Genomic DNA, 20,165 nt, shown 5'->3' with positions numbered 1-20,165 from the left:
CTTGATTTGATATCCTGATGTCAACAACAGCTTCTTACATTCACCACTGACAATAAAAAGTGGGCGTGGATGCCGGGATGCTTGATGGTATTGATGGTGTTAAGCGGAGCAGATGTCAGCCGATGTTGATGACCCCTCTGTGATAGTCATTAGAAAGAGAGCAATCTGTGCGCCCTCAGACTGATTCAAATATGGCTCTACAAAGTCAGACAACAGGAGCGCATGTCAGAGCGATCAGTCATCAAAGCTGTCCTCTCAGCAGCCAATCAGGAGCGTATTAATCAAACTAGAAGAGAAGGAGCGTGATTCTCCCTCTGTGCTCCACTGACATGGTCCTGCATGACAATGTCCCAGATGAGCCTTCTGTGGAACATCAACACCAACCAGCAAGACAAAGAGTGCTCAGAGGAAAAGTATAGAATGACTGGTTGCATCCAAAGTCTTGTTTAATGCTTTTTTCGTGTGGATGTGCCTCTGGCTTACTTTGTAAGTTGTATAACAGCATTTAATGCAAGCCAGGCTAATTAGTGGAGTAAACATTTAAATGAGTAGCTCTGGCCTTTGCTTCAGGGGGCTGTGAGCAACATCTTTTCAGAAAAGTGCAGAGCAAATATTTATCTATGCTCGGCCATGTTAATTATGCATGTACAGGGACTATTCATTGCTCCATTCATTGCATATACTTATTCCTTGCTTGTCTGTGAAATTCCATTAAAGTTAAATGTAGACTGCACATAAAAACTTAAATGGAAATGGATGCACATATTTACTGCTATTAGGAAACTACTGAATCGTTTTTTTTCTCAAACCACAAAACAACGTTTTTTCATCAAGTATGAACTGCAAATATAAAGATCTGAAAAGACAGGATATCCAACAAATGTATGCAGCTGCTTGTAGTTTAAATTCAAATTATTATACATTTTGAATTGAAACTTTTGTTTGTTAAAAAAAAAGAACTGCAAGAGAAGATAGAACTATTGCCACTGACCTTTTCTGACTGTAGTCTGCAACAATGGCACTGTTGAGAGAGCCGCTGAGAAAAAAAACAGTACCGTTTTGTTTTTATCTTTAAACTCAGTTTGTTCAGCTTTAGGTTCATACTAACTACACCGATTTAGCAATGCACAAAGCTGTCAGAAAGGAAAACCAGAGATATAGATATATAGATATATTATATTTTTTCGATGCAACTGATCTGCTGATAATCTGGTCAAAGACACAGATGTGTTATGCTAAAGCAGAGTTCAATTCAATCTTCAAGCAGGAATATGGACCCATAGAAGTCCAATTGGCACTCACTTCTTTCAATCTCTACACCTCACGTTTATTTCAATAAGCTTTTAACCTAAATACCAATAATGCCAACTCAGGTGACTTCACATAAGACAACTATCATTCGTTTAACTTTCAAAATCTTTTTCAGACGGCGGTCACCCTCCCAAAATGTTGTCAACAGACTTTGTTGTATGAAATTGCAAGAGTTGAATCTGTAAGACAAAGACTCAGATGTTTTAGAAATGGACATCTTCCTCTTCCAAATTTTGTTCTTCTGCCTTTAAATGTTGTAACCTCACAATCCAAAGTGCAATCAGGCATAGCCTACTATCAAGAGCAAGTTGAGTCATGACACAAGCTGGTGTCTGCTCAGACAGGCTTAATAAGCTTCTCACATGGGAAGGAAAGACTCTACAGCCATATCTCACCACTGATTTGGAGTCCTGTGTTATCATCTATGTTATTGCTTCCATGTCCGGACTGATCCCACTGATGTTTGAATTGCGTTTCTATTAAAAGGTGAAGTTCCTTCTGCATCATATATAGGCCAACCTACTCACCACGAGGTGATAACTTTAACACCACAGTATAACTTCTCACTTCAACCTGAAAGAAGGGTGTTTTTAAATTCTCATCACCAGTGGTGTTATTGCCTGTCACGAGTTGATTGAATTACGTTGGGGGATGTAAGACCTATACGATGACTATAATGTGGTTGAATAAAGGTGAGTTGGATTATGTTGTTGGATCTATGATGGGACTTGCCTGCAGTTGTAAGTGTGGTTGCTGTGAATGCTCCTCCTGAAGACGCCTTTGTGACCATTGAGGCAGGATAGACAATAATGTTTACCTGTGGCTCTGTCTGCACACATGGAACACTGTGTCCTGCCTCCATCAGACTGTGGGAGGGTTGGAGCAGACACAGGCAGGTCTGTCAATTAAAAGATAGTAGACACACACACGCACAAAAACACACACACTGACACACATAAAATGCAGCATTACGGTGAAAGTTCCTGAGGTGATTTGCATAGGAGAGAAGTTTCAGTTGTTGCAGAGTGTTTCTCTCTGACCTTTGAGGCATAAACCCTTTTTATTTGGTTGCTAATGAATAAGTAAATATCCCGGAGTCTAATCTAATAAGCCCCATAAGTGTCTGAGATGGATCACGTTGCTGAGAGAACATCAACTTTGTTAAGAGCAGAGAGGCACTTTGACAGGAACGATCATTCATGATCCCTCTCTTCAACGAGGGCACGTAATGAATCTAATTCCACCTCTGTGAACACAGGTAACCTTGTACGCAGAAACAACTTCACAGCAAGGAGATGATTGTGAATTTACAACCCCTCAGGAATCACCTGGGCACTGTTTCATAGTAGTGATGATAATAAAAGCAGGGTTACAGGTAGAGTTATCACTGCTCTGTTTGACTGCCAGTGCCAAAGGCCTCAGAGGAGCACTGCTAGTTATTACTCAAGAGGAAGAGGAAACTCCCCATTTAATTAAAGCAGTTTGAGGTCAGCAGCAAGCCAAAGACCACTACTCTCCTCTGGCTAATTTTACATTGGGTGCTCTGTTTAAATTCCCTCCATGTTTCTCTAAATTGTATCCTGCTTGTGTTTGATTGCTGCAGGATTGTCTCTGACAAACACACATTCACAGTGAGGAGTGTTCCTGCGCTCGTGCTTGCACTGTACAGGCCGCAGGCTGTAATGTATGTAAATTGCATATTTAGTTTGGGGAGATGAGGCAGCTAGGGATTACAGTTTAACAAGGAAAATGCTTTCAGTGGTCAAAGATCAGTTAGATTGAATTAAGAGATTAGAATACATTTGCCTTGCAGTTATCTGGATTTTCAACCGCAGCCTGTTGGTAAAGCCTCTTCATTTAAAGTGTCAAGGAAAGGGCCTGATTCAACCCAACAGAGCCCTCATTATAATGATGGCAGAGGATAAGTTTATGATGGGAATGAGATCAGAGCGTAAACTAATATGGAATACAGAGAAGAATAGGAAATGTTAATCATTTGATCTGTGATTTGCTGACCTCATATGAAAGAACAGGATTGCTGATAACAACGCAATTGTATTTAGGAACTGCTGTGAATTTTTCATCGTCATATCTAATGTAAGTAAGTAAGTAAGTAAACATTTATTTATATAGCACTTTTAAAATGTTCAGTTACAAAGTGCTTAAAGTGCTTGTATTTGTTTTTTGTGGAATCACCACCAGGACGTGTAAATGTTCAGTGACAGTGCCTCTATGAGTGTACTCAACTTAGTTCCTCTTCCTAATGTGTTATCCCATCTGTTCTTCCATAACCTTCGTTTTTTTTTTTTTTTTTAAGTTTAGTCTTCTTGATCCACTTGGGTGTTGCACTAGGTGTTGCACTTTTTCAAAATGTCACTTTTGACAATTTTTTAGTGAGTAAGGAAGCTTCTCTGTGAAATTTGTCCCAATGTCTGTTTGTTTGTTTCATTATCCATAAACAAACACAGGTAAACACGCAATGTGAGGAATGAAGGCAGACTGATTGAACCACTGAGAAAGTAATGCTATTTACATGTTAAAATATATTCATGACTTGTTCGTTTTATTAGGATGACAAATGTCATCAAAAATGTCAATAAAGAGAAAAGGTCTCGTGCTGGGAAGTCTTTCATCAAATGTTTGCTAAAATGTACATGGTTCTCTCCTAGCTTGAATAATCAATACGGCAGAGAAGAGTGATATAAAGCAAACAAACAGAGTGAGGATGATACCCGATTAACCTTTGCTTTGGTTCAGAGATAAGTGATATTGTACTAAAAATGCCTCATTACAGGGGGTGCAGGTGACATTTACTTATTTAAACAGCCTTTTTTAGTCTCTGTGGTGTTGATAAGGTGTTTTTTACTTTCATAACAAAGAGGGACTTCCCTCTATTGTTCACTTTTGTCCATATACGCTCACATCATATATGCTGTTTTATTGATCAGCACTGGAGTCCTACTACATGGTTAAAATCAAGCTAATCTGATCCTTAGATATTTAGTCAGCCACTGATTTTGCAAGTTCTCCCACATAGAAAGATGAGAGGTCTGTAATTTTCATCAGAGGTACACTTCAACTATGAGAGACAAAATGAGAAAAAAAATCCAGGAAATCACATTGTAGGATTTTTAAAGAATTTATTTGTAAATTATGGTGGAAAATAAGTATTTGGTCAATAACAAAAGTTCAACTCAATACTTTGTAACATAACCTTTGTTGGCAATGACAGAGGTCAAATGTTTCCTGTAAGTCTTCACCAGGTTTGCACACACTGTAGCTGGTATTTTGGCCCATTCCTCCATGCAGATCTCCTCTAGAGCAGTGATGTTTTGGGGCTGTCGCTGGGTAACACAGACTTTCAACTCCCTCCACAAATTTTCTATGGGGTTGAGGTCTGGAGACCGGCTAGGCCACTCCAGGACCTTGAAATGCTTTTTACGGAGCCACTCCTTCGTTGCCCGAGCGGTGTGTTTGGGATCATTGTCATGCTGGAAGACCCAGCCACGTTCCATCTTCAATGCTCTCACTGATGGAAGGAGGTTTTGGCTTAAAATCTCACGATACATGGCCCCGTTCATTCTTCCCTTAACAGGGATCAGTCGTCCTGTCCCCTTTGCAGAAAAACAGCCCCAAAGCATGGAGGTTTCCACCCCCATGCTTCACAGTAGGTATGGTGTTCTTGGGATGCAACTCAGCATTCTTCTTCCTCCAAACACAACGAGTTGAGTTTTTACCAAAAAGTTCTATTTTGGTTTCATCTGACCACATGATATTCTCCCAATCCTCTTCTGGATCATCCATATGCTCTCTGGCAAACTTCAGATGGGCCTGGACATATACTGGCTTAAGCAGGGGGACACGCCTGGCGCTGCAGGATTTGAGTCCCTCTCGGCGTAGTGTGTTACTGATGGTAGCCTTTGTTACTTTGGTCCCAGCTCTCTGCAGGTCATTCATCAGGTCCCTCCGTGTAGTTCTGGGATTTTTGCTCACCGTTCTCATGATCCCAGATCAAGGGAGATTATCAATGGTCTTGTATGTCTTCCATTTTCTTACAATTGCTCCCACAGTTGATTTATTCACACCAACCTGCTTGCCTATTGTAGATTCACTCTTCCCAGCCTGGTGCAGGTCCACAACTTTCTTCCTGGTGTCCTTCGACAGCTCTTTGGTCTTGGCCATGGTTGAGTTTGGAGTCTGACTGTTTGAGGCTGTGGATAGGTGTCTTTTATACAGATAACGAGTTCAAACAGGTGCCATTAACACAGGTAACGAGTGGAGAACACAAGAGCTTCTTAAAGAAGAAGTTACAGGTCTGTGAGAGCCAGAAATCTTGCTTGTTTGTGGATGACCAAATACTTATTTTCCACCATAATTTACAAATAAATTCTTTAAAAATCCTACAAAGTGATTTCCTGGATTTTTTTTTCTCATTTTGTCTCTCATAGTTGAAGTGTACCTCTGATGAAAATTACAGACCTCTCTCATCTTTCTAAGTGGGAGAACTTGCAAAATCAGTGGCAGACTAAATACTTTTTTGCCCCACTGTATATAGCTATAGATACACACATACACACATATAAAATAAGAATTATTGTTATTATTATCATTGTTGTTATTATTATTATTTAGAGATACTATAAATAACATGATACGATTAAGAACATATTCCTTCTATGTAATAATATTTTTATATTGAACTAAAATGAAGAATCCCCTTGTAGCCAGAACATTTTAAAACATCAAACCAAACATTAACCTGAATATATTTTTGTGTTCTTGTCTGAAGAATGAGTTGGCATGTGCATTGGGACAAAAAGTGAAAGACAGGTATAAAGGTGAAACCGGTCCTTCCATTTTTTTATTTTTTTTTTAACAAATTATAACAAATTATATGTCAGACCACATATGAGGTTTCCCAGTACTGATATCCATCATACTTTGGTGTAATGGGATTTCCTGGGTGAGTAGCACTCCTTTCTTGAATGTCACGCTAGGCCGCAGGTCAGACCTCCCCTGACAGGGGCTCGCACATTTAAGCTTTGCCTCTGTGATTGATAGATCATCAAAACCTGCAAGTTGTAAGCAGACTGCAGATTAGGGTTCTTTGCTGCAACAGAGTTTAATGGAAAAGTGTTAAAATTAGCCATTAACACTGACTGTTTTAGGATCCTTGTCAACTTCAAATAAAAAAATATGTTAAGTCACAAAATATATACAACATTCATGAATTTCTCCCATCAGACTTTATTTTCTGTAACTGAATAAAACTTTAATCAATTCCATTTGCACATTTGATTCTGTCAATATGTATTAATTGATTCTCTGTGGATGACAAAATCAATCATGCATCACTCAAGACAAAAGTCAAGACAAGATTTTCTCTGTCCACTAGGGGGAGGTAAAGTACATCGAATCGGGCCAAAGCTACCACTGCTCTAATCTGTGAAGGAGCCAAAGTTTACAACTGAAGAGCATCATTTTGGTGTTAGGACATTTTTCTACTTAACAGCATCACTACTATGATGTATTATAAATAAAAAACAACTTGCAAGGTGTAGGTTAAGGATACTGATTCTTGTTTCTTATAGAAAATTAATTTTATTCTGAGGAGATCCCAGCATGTCCTGCTGATCTTTACTCTTTATTTGTCTGTCTCCTCTGTTAGCTACTGTCTTGTTGCTGCACCGCAGCAAAACACACCTGAAATACTGAGAAGTCACAACGTATTGCATTAAGTGTAATCAATCTTAAATAAGATTTTATACAGGACTCTTTAAAAAGGCTTCTCTAAGAACACTACAGCCTTGGATGTGTTTAAATACCAGTTTTAAACTACATTATCTCACAGTTTATCTAACCTCAGGAGACAACATCTGGACCCCTCCTCTGCCTGTAAATGTCTGGCATTCTGACCAGCTGCAAATGCGGCCCTCATTGACACACTAATACATGTACACCCTCTCAGAATGGCAGGATAGACGTTTTTGTCAGGGTGAGCTTGATTTTAAGCTAGATCACAAACCTAAATCTAGATACCAATGCAATGATGAATCATTCAAGATCAGAATGCTGTTAAGTCCAAGAAAAGAAACCACTGCCTTTTGGAGTTTCATTCAAAAAATGGGGTAAAAGTAAAACAAAACACAAAAAAGGCACATAAAAGCATGGTAAGCGCATGATTTAGTGAGTCGATAAAAAGTAGAAAGGTGGCCATTCATCATGTAGGCAAGCTCACCAGGAGAGGGCCTGTCACGGACACCACCAAGTCTGGGAGGCATTTTGAGAGAGAGAGAGAGAGAGAGAGAGAGAGAGAGAGAGAGAGAGAGAGAGAGAGAGAGAGAGAGAGAGAGAGAGAGAGAGAGAGAGAGAGAGAGACTTCAGTACCACTATCCTGGGTCAATGTCTTTTCCAGATGGACACATACTGACCTTAAATGGGTGATGAGTGCTTTCTTTTGCTGCTCTGCAACTCCATTGTCACAGCAGTGTTGAGGATGCAAGTTGTCAACTGTAAAGTGAAGAAGCAGACTCAACACTGAAAAACCAGATGATGGGAAATAGATTTTAATGTGGTTACTAATAAATCAATTCAAATCCCAAACACAGGGATAGATAATGGACACTAACCTTAATCAATGGAGAGTAAATCTATTAGAAGATGTATCCAAATTTGACATGCACTGAGTTGATAAAGTGTAATGAACAGGACAGCTTTTTTTTCAGCCACTCTCAGTTCAGAGTTTTGTTTTTCAGGTCCTAGCTGAATGGCTTCATTTATGTTGATTCACACAAACAGATGACACCCTTAACCTATTTTTGGAAATGAAGAGTTCATTTGCAAAAACAGATAACTATGCTTTTATACATTTTCAAAAAACATATTTCTTTTTTATATAGATTCTTAATAAAGTTACATCTTTAAGATACCTCTAGTTAGTAAAGTCATTTTGACTTAGTCAAAGCCACCCAACATCAGTTGATTGATAATTCCAAAAGTAGTAATAGAAATAGTATGTTTTTTGAAACACGTTTTAAATTTTTTAAAAGTGAGTTAACTGTTTTTGCAAATTAACTCTTCAAATTTAACACACATTTATATTCATTGTGGGTTTTTTCTGAGGCTGTTTCGATGATATTTTTGAAAATGAAAAGAACAGTCATTTCATTTAATTAAAATGTTTGTGTAGATTTATACCAATACTATTGCTTGCATTATGTTCCAGTATCTATCAGCGTTCAGGTGCCACCAGAGACGTCACTTCCGAGTGACGCCTAATTTAGGAGCGAGGCGCAACCTGCGTAAAGTACTTGCAGGTACTCTTTGCTGTGCAACAGACAGAGGCGTTTACATTAACAGGAAAGAAATGGGAACCATGAAACAATGTGCTAAATGCAGCGGTAAGTATTCCCACAGGACTGTCCGAAAACGTTTTACCCTTTTAAGTTGCATTAAGAAAAACAGACACCTGACATTCATGCGTTTTTTGTGCCTCTAATTTGGCGCAGAAGCGAGAGAGCTGGTCTAGCAAACAAGATATGCAATGAGGGAAACCTATCCAACAATGAAATGCAAAAGTTATCTAGAGACATGTCGGTAAGGCTAAGTAGACCTTTAGCATGCACGTGTCTGAAGAGCTAGAAAACATAATCTGGACTTGCATTGAAAGTCATTAGCTGGCCTTAAACGCACCATCAATTGGATGGCACGCCCAACATAACATCATGCAGTTTCATATCAGTTTTTAAAGGGTCAGTCTGTGTAAAATATGTGATATGATTGCCAAACTGAATGAATCTGTCATTTCCTTAAAGCTTTTCATGGCAAGGAAGAATATGAACCCATTAGTCCTTGTCTCAATTTCAGTCTCTATCCAAATTAATGGCTGTCAATGGCCTTGCATTCACAGGGGCTTATTGAAGTATATCAGTCTTTTTGAAATTGGGTATCTGTATTCTTGGGATACCATCGGCATTTCTACTATTTATATATCATTCACAACCGTTCACTCAAATATAATCCTCACAAACAAGCATGCAAACACACAGTAATATTTGCCTTTTGACACTCATTGATTATGAAGCAACAAGTGTTTGACATTACAGCACAGTGCTTAAACCTATTTGCCTCTAAATGGATTGTTATGGTGATTTTGCCCTTAAAAAATGTAGTTTAAAAGTTCCAAGGCCATAGTGTAACTGTGTCAACCATCACCTAAAGCAGCTTATGAGCTTTTTATGTCAACATAACAGCAGTTACATCTCAGTTCTTAAATGGTCAGGGTAAAACATGTGATATGATTGCTAAACTCTGAATGAATCTGTGTCATTTAATTCAAGCTTTTTTTCTTTTTGAGGTCTGAGCATGTCCTCGTCTGCAAATTAAAAGAAAAAATAACTGTGCTCTGTAAAAAAGGATTGAAAAAAATCTGCCTTTTTTCCAAGGTCCTCTGCAGTATCTTAATTAAAACCACTTGTTACCAAACCTGTACTTAATGTTTCCTATTAGTCATGTTTGAGGGATTACAGACAGCACCAATGAAAGTCAAAGATTAAATGGAAAATGCAGATGTGTTAACAATTTGGCTTGTTTTATAGTTATCAAAGCTTTTTAGTAATTTTGAAAAATTAACTGGCCCTGACAAGGTTCCCTACGTCCACTTTAAAATAAAGATGACATTCACCGGAAAGAGAAAAATCTGGAAGGAGTTTCTTGCATGCAGGTCAGCGGGGGAGCTCTCCGAGGAAGATGAAAGATCTCAGAGAACATTTTATCCTTTTCAATCATTGTCAACACTCACTGAGAAGATGTGAAGGCTTCTCGCCAATCCAGGATTTCTTTTTCACTTTGTTATAGTGGTAAATGTTCTGATTTCCTCAATGAGCATTTATTTTAAGTTGAAACAAAATGGTTTCAAGATGATACTTAGAAGTAAGTAGATCTTACTAATCCGTGGTTGCTGAGCAGCACTTTCCATTTTTTTAAAATGCAAATACTCTAATAACATCCCTGTTTTCAGCTGGACTATGCTGTGGTTTGTCTGAATGCATTGTGAATCGTTGTTGACCTTTGATCCAGGGTTTGTACCCCTGTCATTCAAGCGTCTCAGCTGCTTCCTCTGATGTTCTCAAATGTCTCAGGACAGGAAAAAAAAGTCAGACTGGATAGCTTCTGCCTTGTACTCATTTCCTCATCTTCTAAGCTCAAATATCATCCCCACAGATGCTTGACCTGGCAGAGAGTAAATGTCTTTGAAATGAATGTCTAAATGAGCTGGTGCATTTGATCTGTCAGAGGTTTTTTTCAAACCTATACCCCCTATAGTGTTCGGCAGTCTGATTCAGCATCTAAAAGGCAGTGAGGAGTTTTATTTCTGTAAAACTTAAGATGAAATATTTTCTAGAAGAGCATGATGATGAAGATTATGGAAGAAATGAGGCAAAGAGGAGCATTTCGTTTCTGGAGGGGGGTCAATGACCAGTAATGAGCTTAAACATCAACAAAGTCCTAAAGCAACACACACTGTATGAAATATATGACAGCAGCACTGGCACCTGTACTCACATCTGTGCTTTCCTCCTCTTTCTGTTTGTGAATTAGCACCCTGTCAACCCTCCAGCAGATTTTCAAAGAGGAGATGGAAGAGAACAAAGAAGAGGAGTGATTGTTTGGGGGCTCAAAAATCAGGTATTAAGGTTTTTGTTTTTTTCCTTTTAATGCTTTTCCAGATTTGGACATATTTATGGAGCATTACTGCAGGAGCGGGCCATTTAATGTTATTTGCAGGAGGCACACATTGTTCACATCAAGCTGAGAAGAGCTGAAGGCACAGCTATATGATCATGACCTCGCAGCTGAAGGTCCAAACTGCATGAGGCAAATGTAATTCAGCATCTGTGAGAGCTCCACACAATTAATAATATAACCAGGTTGTGAAAGTATCAGAAATGGTAGAAGTTGTCCTAAAGCTTTGTGTTAAACAGCCTGAGGCATCTGCACGAAGATGAACTAGAGAGGACTGATGTGATGCAATTGCTTAGTCTATCAAAACACTTGCTCAGTAAGAAGAGCTGGAGAGAGAAATACAGTAGGCCTGAGTATCGCTGTGTGTGAATGATTATAAATGTTACTGTGATCCCTGCTGGGCCCCCTAAAAGATGTTTCACTCATGACTGTGAATGTGGAAAACTGCCTCCATCATCATGTTATCTTGAATCACATTACCTCAGTCAATAGTGTGTTTTTCCCTCCCCCCCAGGATAAAAACACTATCACAGTGTTAAGACTGTAAAAGCAAAGCAGAAGTTGGGGGAATTTGAAAAAACTCAACTCAAGTGAGGTTTAAAAGAATATTCTTAAGATAACTGGGCTTTTAATATCATGGATGAAGGTTAATGTAACACTGGAATGCAAATATCATGTCAGATTTCCCTCATCTGTGTAAATGGTGCCCTGTAACACAACATCAGTGTGGACACAAACATAGAAAGTTAGAGGCCTGTATTGTCCTGCCTACAGAAGTTTAACCAGCGACTCTTAAGGCTGACTCAGATGAAAATGTGGCGTGCTTTTACTCTGCTCGGCCAAATGTGAAATAAATAAAAAGAGAGGAAAATGGCTGCTCTCTTGGCTGTACCCTTGGTCCCTTGCTCTTTGTTAAAACCATATCTCTGCTGCTCCATTGCCCCCAGCTACATTAAATCCCATTAAATTCACCTTCATTAAAGCAGTCCTCTCTGCTCCTTGCAGCAGCCCTGGTGCGGGCCTCTCAAGGACAGCGCAGTAATGAGGCTGGACTGGATTTAACCTTGAAGAGTACAGGTTTTCATTTCCAAATCAATAACTTATGGTTTCAAAACTGCCACTAGATCCAGGCTATAATTTTCAAGCATTAATTGTGTGGATTATGTTTCTCCAGCAGTGAGACGGTATTTAGCTTTAAGCTGCTGTGCAGATTTAACATTTATCATTTATTTTTTTCTTCTACTTCTATGATATGAATTGACAGCTTGCACATTTTCTCTATTAGTGAATGTGTACACTTTGCTGCACAGATGGGATAACTTGGGGAGATTGTATTTCAAAGCGGCTGTCTGAGTTTAAGTAAAGAGGCAGTTGGTGCAATTTTTGTACAGTGAAACCAAGCAGAGGGCAGTGGGTTTAAATCTCTCTCACTCCTCTGTCCAGTATTGCTGTACAGTGTCATCATTCACTCAAAAGACGTAGAAATATAAGAAATCTCCTCCACAGCTGCGTAGGGCAAGTTTTGGCAGTCACCTGCTGTCTGAGGTGGTAGAAAAACATGAATTATGAATGAAAAAATTAACAGTTGTGTGCTAGACAGACAGCAAGAACAAGGGGAATAAAAAAAAAGGTCTGACCCAGAGTAAGAGAGGGAAATAATTTGAACTCCTGTAATTCTCTGTTTCTAAATGGGACATTCTCCGTAGTGGGGTTTGCTGTCATTGTCATATGATTGTGTGGAAAGCATTAACTTGTCCTGCGGTGATAATTTCTGCCCGACATGTTCATAATATGAAATATTGGATCTTTTCATGAAATGGGGAGGGCTGAAGCTGTGGTGATCAGTGGAGCTTAATTTTTTAATCAACTTCTCTTTTAAATGAAGCTTTATTAAATTACAAAGCTCACACAGTGGGAGTAGGACACAGGCAGAGATGGCCCAGTGTAAAAAAAGAGCTTTGTGGGATAATTAAATAAAATTAATAAAAAAAATTGTCTGCTAGCATAGACTGAAGAGAATAGGCAGAGAGGAAACCCAGTAGCCATTTTCATGATCTTCTTTTCTTTTATTCTTTTTTCATTAGTGTCTCAGGAAATGTACCATGTGAAATTATGAATAGAAGAAAGGAATACAATGTCTACAAGATATTGATGGATAATAAATGCAGACACAATTACGCAAAAAATGTTTCACACTTCACAGACCGTGTGCACAGAAATTGAATGTTTTGTTGTTGCTGCCCTGCCTAAGAATCATATTGGATGCATTTTGACTGAGTTGGTCAGCCTGAAGGTCTTGTTTGATCAGGAACGATTTGTTGTCAAATGATAAAAAAGGCCTCTGTAGATATGAGAGTGGAGGATACTACAGATATGGATACATTTAACAGACCCTCTGCTGACGAAATGCATAAATTAAACTAAGTCTGAGTTCAGGCTGGCATGCACTCTGCATGTGATAAGCAGTAATTTTTTAAAACAGAGCATGTCCATTAAGGCAGCATGCTTCAAATCCACATTGCAGCATCCAAAAGGTGTTTTGTTTGACAATGAATCGCATGCATCTGAACATTACTTGCAGATAACTTTTATACAATCTGCGTCGTTTTGGAGGAGCTCCGAGGGGAAGGCGGGAGGGGTTAGACGGAGTCATGAGGAAATGCTACATTCAAATTCATGCTAGTTTTCCGAGACTACCAACCCCAGCTTTAATTATGAACAGACCGTGATAGTGCAAAAATGACGGAGCATTACACTAAAGAAACCCAAGCTTAGTACAACCTTATATCAAACACAAAAGTAGGCATTTTCAGATGCACAACTACTCTGGCTGAATGTTGGCATACTGCACAAGAGGTTAAACATATCTAATAGTTGTTTCTTCTTTTACAATGAGTTGAATTGGCATTATCAATTGATGTTGTATTTGTGATGTGCAACCAAGAAATCAGTTCTACTTTCTATGAGATGTCTACTTGTCTTAAGAAAAATGCATTCAGATACATTAAGATTGTTCAGTTTTAGCTCATTCTAGATATTTAAAGTTGGTTACTGGGTGGTTATAATATCATTCTTTATTTTAGATGACCGTCACAGAAATGCAAAAGGATCAGTTGTTACAGGTCAGTTGGGATTGCCCTGCCAGGTCAGCACTGAAATAAGACCGCTTGTTTTCTAGCATTTATGCAGCAGTGATGTATTGTCTTCATTGTTTGGACAATAGCTGGATCACATCTTTCTCCTATTGCGAATATGAGATGGTTATTTCCTCTTTATGTTGACAGCTTTTGTCTGAAGCTCCCACAGATGTAGATTTAGTATATCCTGTTCTCCTTTACTTTACTGTTCCGTGTTTTATCCATTACAGAAAAATTCATCTCCATCCCTGTCCTGTTTTACTGCTTCCTCTGTAGTTTCACACAGCTGTCCTTCATATTTTAGGGAGCTTTATGGTTATTTATTGTCTTTTAAGATGGTCCATATTGTGCTTTGGCCAAGCGGCAAACTCCGGTCTCAAACGATGAAGCCAATGCGGAAGTGATATAAACTGCAATACATCGAAAATCCGCTTGAGGCTGGCTGCAGAAACACCGGAAACCACATAGATATGAATGGGAAAAAGACGATCTTTGCAGCATTAATAAACATGTTTACAGCCTGGTTCAAAAAACGTCTTGGCCCTACAACGCTAATCTCTCTAATGGCACACACTGTACGGGGGGTGAATTTTTTTCTAACGTGACGGTTAAGAAGATATTAAGATTATGAGTTTTGCCCAAATAAGGACATGACTGACGTGACTCCCGGTCGGGAACACACAGCCATTGGCTAAGAGGCTCACACTACGTCACACTCTGCCTAGTTGAGTTCCGCATTACCAATATGGCTGCTGCCGTTGATTTGCTTCAAAACAGCTCTCAGGAACAGATGGGTGACGTCACGGATACTACATCCATATTTTATACAGTCTATGGCTTTGGCTTATTTATTGGCTTATTTAGAATACTATTCTATTTTTAGTCTCACTTTTTTTAATTTCCAGAAGTTAAACCAATGAGAGGTTCAAGTTCATTTAAGAATTGCAACTGTATTTAGTAATTCATTATGTGTTAAAACTACTGACAATATTCAGAGCTGAGTGTCTTCTGAGAGTGTGTAATGGACAGGAGCATGTTCAGAAAGTTTTGGTAATGTATCTGAATTAGGGTAGATACTTTGGAAAGTTTGGCTGTTTTTGTGGTTCCTCAGTTTAGCTTCCCCAATCCAAATCACATAGTGTTTTTAAATATAGTTTGTTCATATTCTGCATTTTAACTTGAACTCTACAGCTGGTGAGGGTGCAAGTCTGTAAGTCTGTTTACATGGCACGCTTGTAAGAAGACGGGTCACTATCATTGACCACAGGCTCATCAAAAAAGGTTAATGATTGGCATTGATAAAGTATAAGGTAACCTGAGCCCATACAGCTTCTTTTTCATTTTATTTATTTAGTGCAATAAAAACGGCAAACACCTTGGAAGCATCTTTCACTGGAATTGTTTTGTTTCAAAGAAAGCCTCGCGTGTGATGCAGCTGCACCCGTACTCCCTGTGGTAAAGACAACAGGTCTTGGAAAAGGTTACAGGACAAACCTGATTTATAAAGTTTTTGCCATTTCAGCCAGATTGATTAGAGCTGTAGTAGTTGGAGTAGGAAAGTAAAGAAAGAATGTTTTTTATTCTTGGGCTTAGGCTTGCATTATGCTCATTGTATTCCCTACAAGGGATTATATTGATTGGTAGTCGTGATTAGTATTTAAATTTTATGTAGCACATTTTTTCTTTAATCAAAATTCAGAACATCATTATCAGTGAACAGTGGTCTTTCTAGTACAAACGTGTTTCTTGATAATGTCCAGCAAAAAAAGAGCGCCCACTCATCAAACAAAGGAAATGATTTGACTAAAACAAATGTATGCTTTAATTTATGGATAGTCTGGTCAAACATAATCCTAGATGAAGTTTTTGCACATGCAAAATACCTGCAAAGACCTGCTTTATGCAATTAATTTGAAATAAATTATTTTTTCTAAAATATTTTAATTGGTTTTAGATTGATAGCTTTGTTGACCACCTTGTTTTTGTCCCTGATTGAAAATGACATTAGGCACGCACGATGGCAGGTAGTGGAATGCATCAGCTTGTCTCATTGCTTCACATACATACTTTGGTTGATGGTCACAGTATCAAATAAGGTCTTACATACCTTTGAGATTTTTTGCCCTTGTTTTGATATTTTTATGAAAACTAATTTCTTTCCTCAATTTTGAAATCATCTTAGTCAGTAGACCTGGAAATTCACCATGATGTTTTGAGTGACAGCCAATTTTGTCAAGTCCCGCTTGTGTGCCTGTTGTCTGCCAATGCACACACGGCTAGACTTTAGCCCTTGCGACTCCTGTGAATAGCAACATGCTGGTAAAAACACTAAAAACTATATTTTGGCGAGATTGCATCTGAAATGGACGTAAATTGTTTGGAAAAAGATTGTGGTGTCTGCAGCAGATTTTTAAAAGACTATCTCTCAACTTGACCCTGTAGTTTTTTTTTACAGCTTCTTCCTTAAGTATAAAGTTGTCATGTTGTGCATTTCTTGCTTTTCAATTGTGCTTTCACTCAAAAATTTCCAAAGTGGAATGTGACTGGAAACCCTATACTTAGCCATGCTTTTAAAGAAAATAAAAACACCTTTGGTGCCCACAGTGCATCCAGTTCACTCATCCATCCATAGTGTGCTATCTAATGTCAGTCACACAATTTTTGGCTGCACTTCAAAGCTGAACTACAGTAAAATCATATTTCAGCCCCTCATATTGTGCTCACACTCACCGCAGAGCGTGTAGTTGGGCTAATTCAGTTAGCCCAAACCTCTTCCAGCCAAAGCTCTGAAGTTGTACACTTGTGCCCAGTATGTTGTGAAATTGCAAACACTTTTATGTCCGTCTGTCTATCAAACTTTATAATGCTCTGATTTTCACCCCACTGGCAGTGTCTTTTAATTAGATTATACTGGAGGAATAACCAGGATTCAAAATGCCAATTTGTGTCCCAGACTGTGTAAAATTTGCAGTTACTCTGCCGCCAAACAGAGCAGGTGAGAGCAGACAAAGTCCTCAGGCAAAGAGCAGCTGACTGCTCCTTAAGAGTCACTCTCTTTCTCTCTCTCACCCACCTCTCACATCTTTGCAGTCAGACACTAGGGGCATTAGAGGATGAATAAAATGTTATTCAATAGTCTGGCAATCAAAGTAAAATACCAAAGTTTTCACACAGATGATGACTCTGAGGTAAAAGTGTCTGTACTGCAGAGAACAGTGATGTTGACATCACTTTGGCAATCAATGAAAGCATGTGTAGCGTACGTTCTGCATATTGAAAGTGACATCTTGTTATTTGACTCAGCCATTAAACTGATTTATGAGAGGTCAACCAAGTATCTACAGCTGGGGGTAAAAACAAATGATGAAACCATTTATGTCATCCTCTCTTTTGTAATTTCAGATGTGTGCCAATTGGGATGACAAAAAAAAATTAAATATCACACTGCTGCAGCTTCTGTGTGCTTTCAAAAATCTAACTTTTACAACATTTTACTGAAAATGCTAACCATGTGTTAAAAAATATAGTCAGCAAAGCAGCAGAGTGACCAGCTGCCAGTAATTAGAGCTGGCCCAGGAACAACCAGGGATTCAAAGTAAACATGGACGCTTTCCACAATCAACAACATTTACAAATACTGAAGAAGGAAGCTACTGAATTTGGGAAGAATGTGCAGTGGGAATGGAAAGCATGGAAGCATGGAGCCAGCAGATGTTGAAAATTAAATACATGCGGCATGTGGCTAACAGGACTGAGGGCTTGTTCTTCTGATGGTGGACCCTGGAGCTCTCCGGGGCCAGAGGACAGCTGTTCTGGGTTAATACTTACAGGTTAACATCCAGCCAGCCATAGCTGAGATTTTTGACAATTTCCTTCTGGGGGAAACTGACTTTAGTTAAGTTGCATATCTGTGGCCTGCTTTCTCTTGTTTGCAACAACAAGTCTGATTCCTTGTAATTGGTCAGAGCTTGCAACACAGTACAATAAACTTGACGTTCACTCTTGGCTTTATGTGGGCCTTTATTCGGTGCATATCAAGTTTTCAAGGACATACGATAGCAGCATGAGGGAGATTTATTTTGTGAATTAAAAAAACAAAGTTATAATTAAGGCAAATACATTCTGAAACACTGTTACATAACAATCAAGGGAGGGTTTCATAATCCAGCTTGGTTGTGGAAATATAAAACTTTTCTTGACAGCTAAGTTTTATGCTAAAATCTGGCGTTAGTTTTCTGGCTTTCAGAAGTACATAATATATAGCAGACATTTACTTTTTGAACTATAGCTTAAAATATCTATGAAATAAGTCATACTCTGATGTATTTGTGTTTCTGGTCTTTCTGGAAGTAGTAGAGCAAAGGCCTTGTTCAGACATTAAACAGCTGGTATGCTTTGTGTTAGGTCTGTGTCTGTGTGGCATCCCTTCACTAAATACTAGCTCACTGGCCTGTACAACCTGTAAGTGCGGTTCTCCCTCACTGAAACAACCCGCTCTGTTTATTGGTAATAGCCGCCTGAAATTTGACTGTCAGCCTCTCTGCCTCTCTCTGCTCTTTGGCCGTTGCAACGAAAACATGTCAGCAGTGTTTAAAGTAGTAGTGTCATAAATTATTTGCACTAATCTGTGTAGGTATTCGTTCTGACTCATGAAACAGTGGGTGTTTCTAGGCTGGAGAGTTTGGGGTTTTGTTTTTCAAAGCCCGGCACAACTTCACAGAAATGAACTTGAACATTTGCCCTTTGTTTAGCCCTGCAGTCTGTAGAGAGACTTACTCAGCAAAACATATGGTGCCCATTCATTTTACTGTTGGAATTCCAAAATGTCAATAATGTATAGGTTATTCTGCAGAGCAACGCCTTGGTGCTATATAAACATATTCCTGAAATCCATCAAAGAAACATGGTATTTATGTCAGAAGAGTTAGATTTTTTATGTTGTGAGGGTGTAAATATGTGAGAGTTCATGTAAACAGTTTGAATCTGAATCTGCCTGAAACCTTTAACTGTTTCCAAGCCTTGTGTTGGCTCTCCTCTGTTTCTTTATTGGAAATTAAGCAACACTTAATGTTTTTCTGATTTTTATTTATTTATTGAAGTTTTATTTTTAGGCTTTTACATCTTTATTGAGAAAGTAGAGGACAGTGGATGGACCAGGAAACTGGGAGAGAGTCGTGGAATTACGTGGGAAAGGAGCCACAGGCTGGAATCGAACTTGCCTGCTATATGGTTGCACAATTTAACCATTAGGCTAATCTGCGCTTCTTTTTTCTAGATTAACTTGCCTTTTATAATCCTCACACCCCATAATGGTTAAATCCAGAAAAAGTCCATTTTGATGGCTGCATTGAAAGTGCCGTGTACAGTATCGTCTGGTAACAGAGTGGACAAAGATGACTCTTGTAGGACCGCCTGAGTGTGTAAACTTCTAACCCCTCACACTTCTCTCACCCCTCACACCTCTGCCCCGTCCAACCAGGTGTGTCTGTTCAGTCGGCCCACTTACACCTGCAGGTCGGGTAGTTTATTATTACTTAACCGCAGCCGTCGGCTCCCATCAGGGTTTAAGATGAATGTTGCCAGCTGTTTCCCTGCTCTCATTATTTCTCTCCTTTTCTGACTCTGTCGTTTGATCTCTCTCCTCCTCAGGATTGCTCCACATGCAGCGGCCTCATGGTGGTGTTGAAGCTCCTTCAGTGGTGAGTACTTTACTGAAGACACAGACAAAAAACAAGTTTTTAAAATTCTCTGAAAGTGCTGTCAAAAAGTACAGCAAACTATCGAGGTATAGATGAAAGTGAGGAAATTCTTTAATGCCTCCTTTTAGGGGTTTATTGTAGATTTTATTTAGTGAAGTAAGGAATAGATGTGTCAGATAAGATGGTACATATTCACTCTAACTGCTCCCCTGTGGATTTAGAGGTAGGGAGATATACATTATGTATCTCATGTTAAATCACTTGTAAATGCAGC

At 38.9% G+C, this 20,165-nt stretch overlaps 1 protein-coding gene and 1 long non-coding RNA gene across 3 annotated transcripts in view; one reads left to right on the top strand and one right to left on the bottom strand.

The window, feature by feature from the left end:
• Positions 1 to 6,220: 6,220 nt before the first annotated feature.
• On the bottom strand, positions 6,221 to 8,686 carry LOC117810590. 2 transcript variants are annotated; one of them, XR_004630806.1, is made up of 4 exons: positions 8,509 to 8,686; positions 7,743 to 7,821; positions 7,550 to 7,581; positions 6,221 to 6,383 (listed from the first exon to the last, which is right to left on the bottom strand). It is a non-coding gene; the product is annotated as an uncharacterized LOC117810590 (long non-coding RNA). The 2 variants fall into 2 exon arrangements; XR_004630805.1 differs by lacking the exon at positions 8,509 to 8,686 and adding an exon at positions 7,941 to 8,154.
• The window catches only part of zfhx3 (zinc finger homeobox 3), a 333,992-nt gene continuing 322,374 nt past the window's right edge, over positions 8,548 to 20,165 (top strand). Inside the window, exons 1-3 of the mRNA XM_034680500.1 lie at positions 8,548 to 8,711; positions 10,912 to 10,998; positions 19,842 to 19,891. The gene's annotated coding sequence lies outside the window, so the exon portion shown is untranslated. The remainder of the gene's footprint in view (positions 8,712 to 10,911; positions 10,999 to 19,841; positions 19,892 to 20,165) is intronic.

Source organism: Notolabrus celidotus, chromosome 3 (genome assembly GCF_009762535.1).
Source record: "Notolabrus celidotus isolate fNotCel1 chromosome 3, fNotCel1.pri, whole genome shotgun sequence".
Taxonomy (NCBI): domain Eukaryota; kingdom Metazoa; phylum Chordata; class Actinopteri; order Labriformes; family Labridae; genus Notolabrus; species Notolabrus celidotus.
This window is presented reverse-complemented; position numbering and strand designations above follow the sequence as displayed.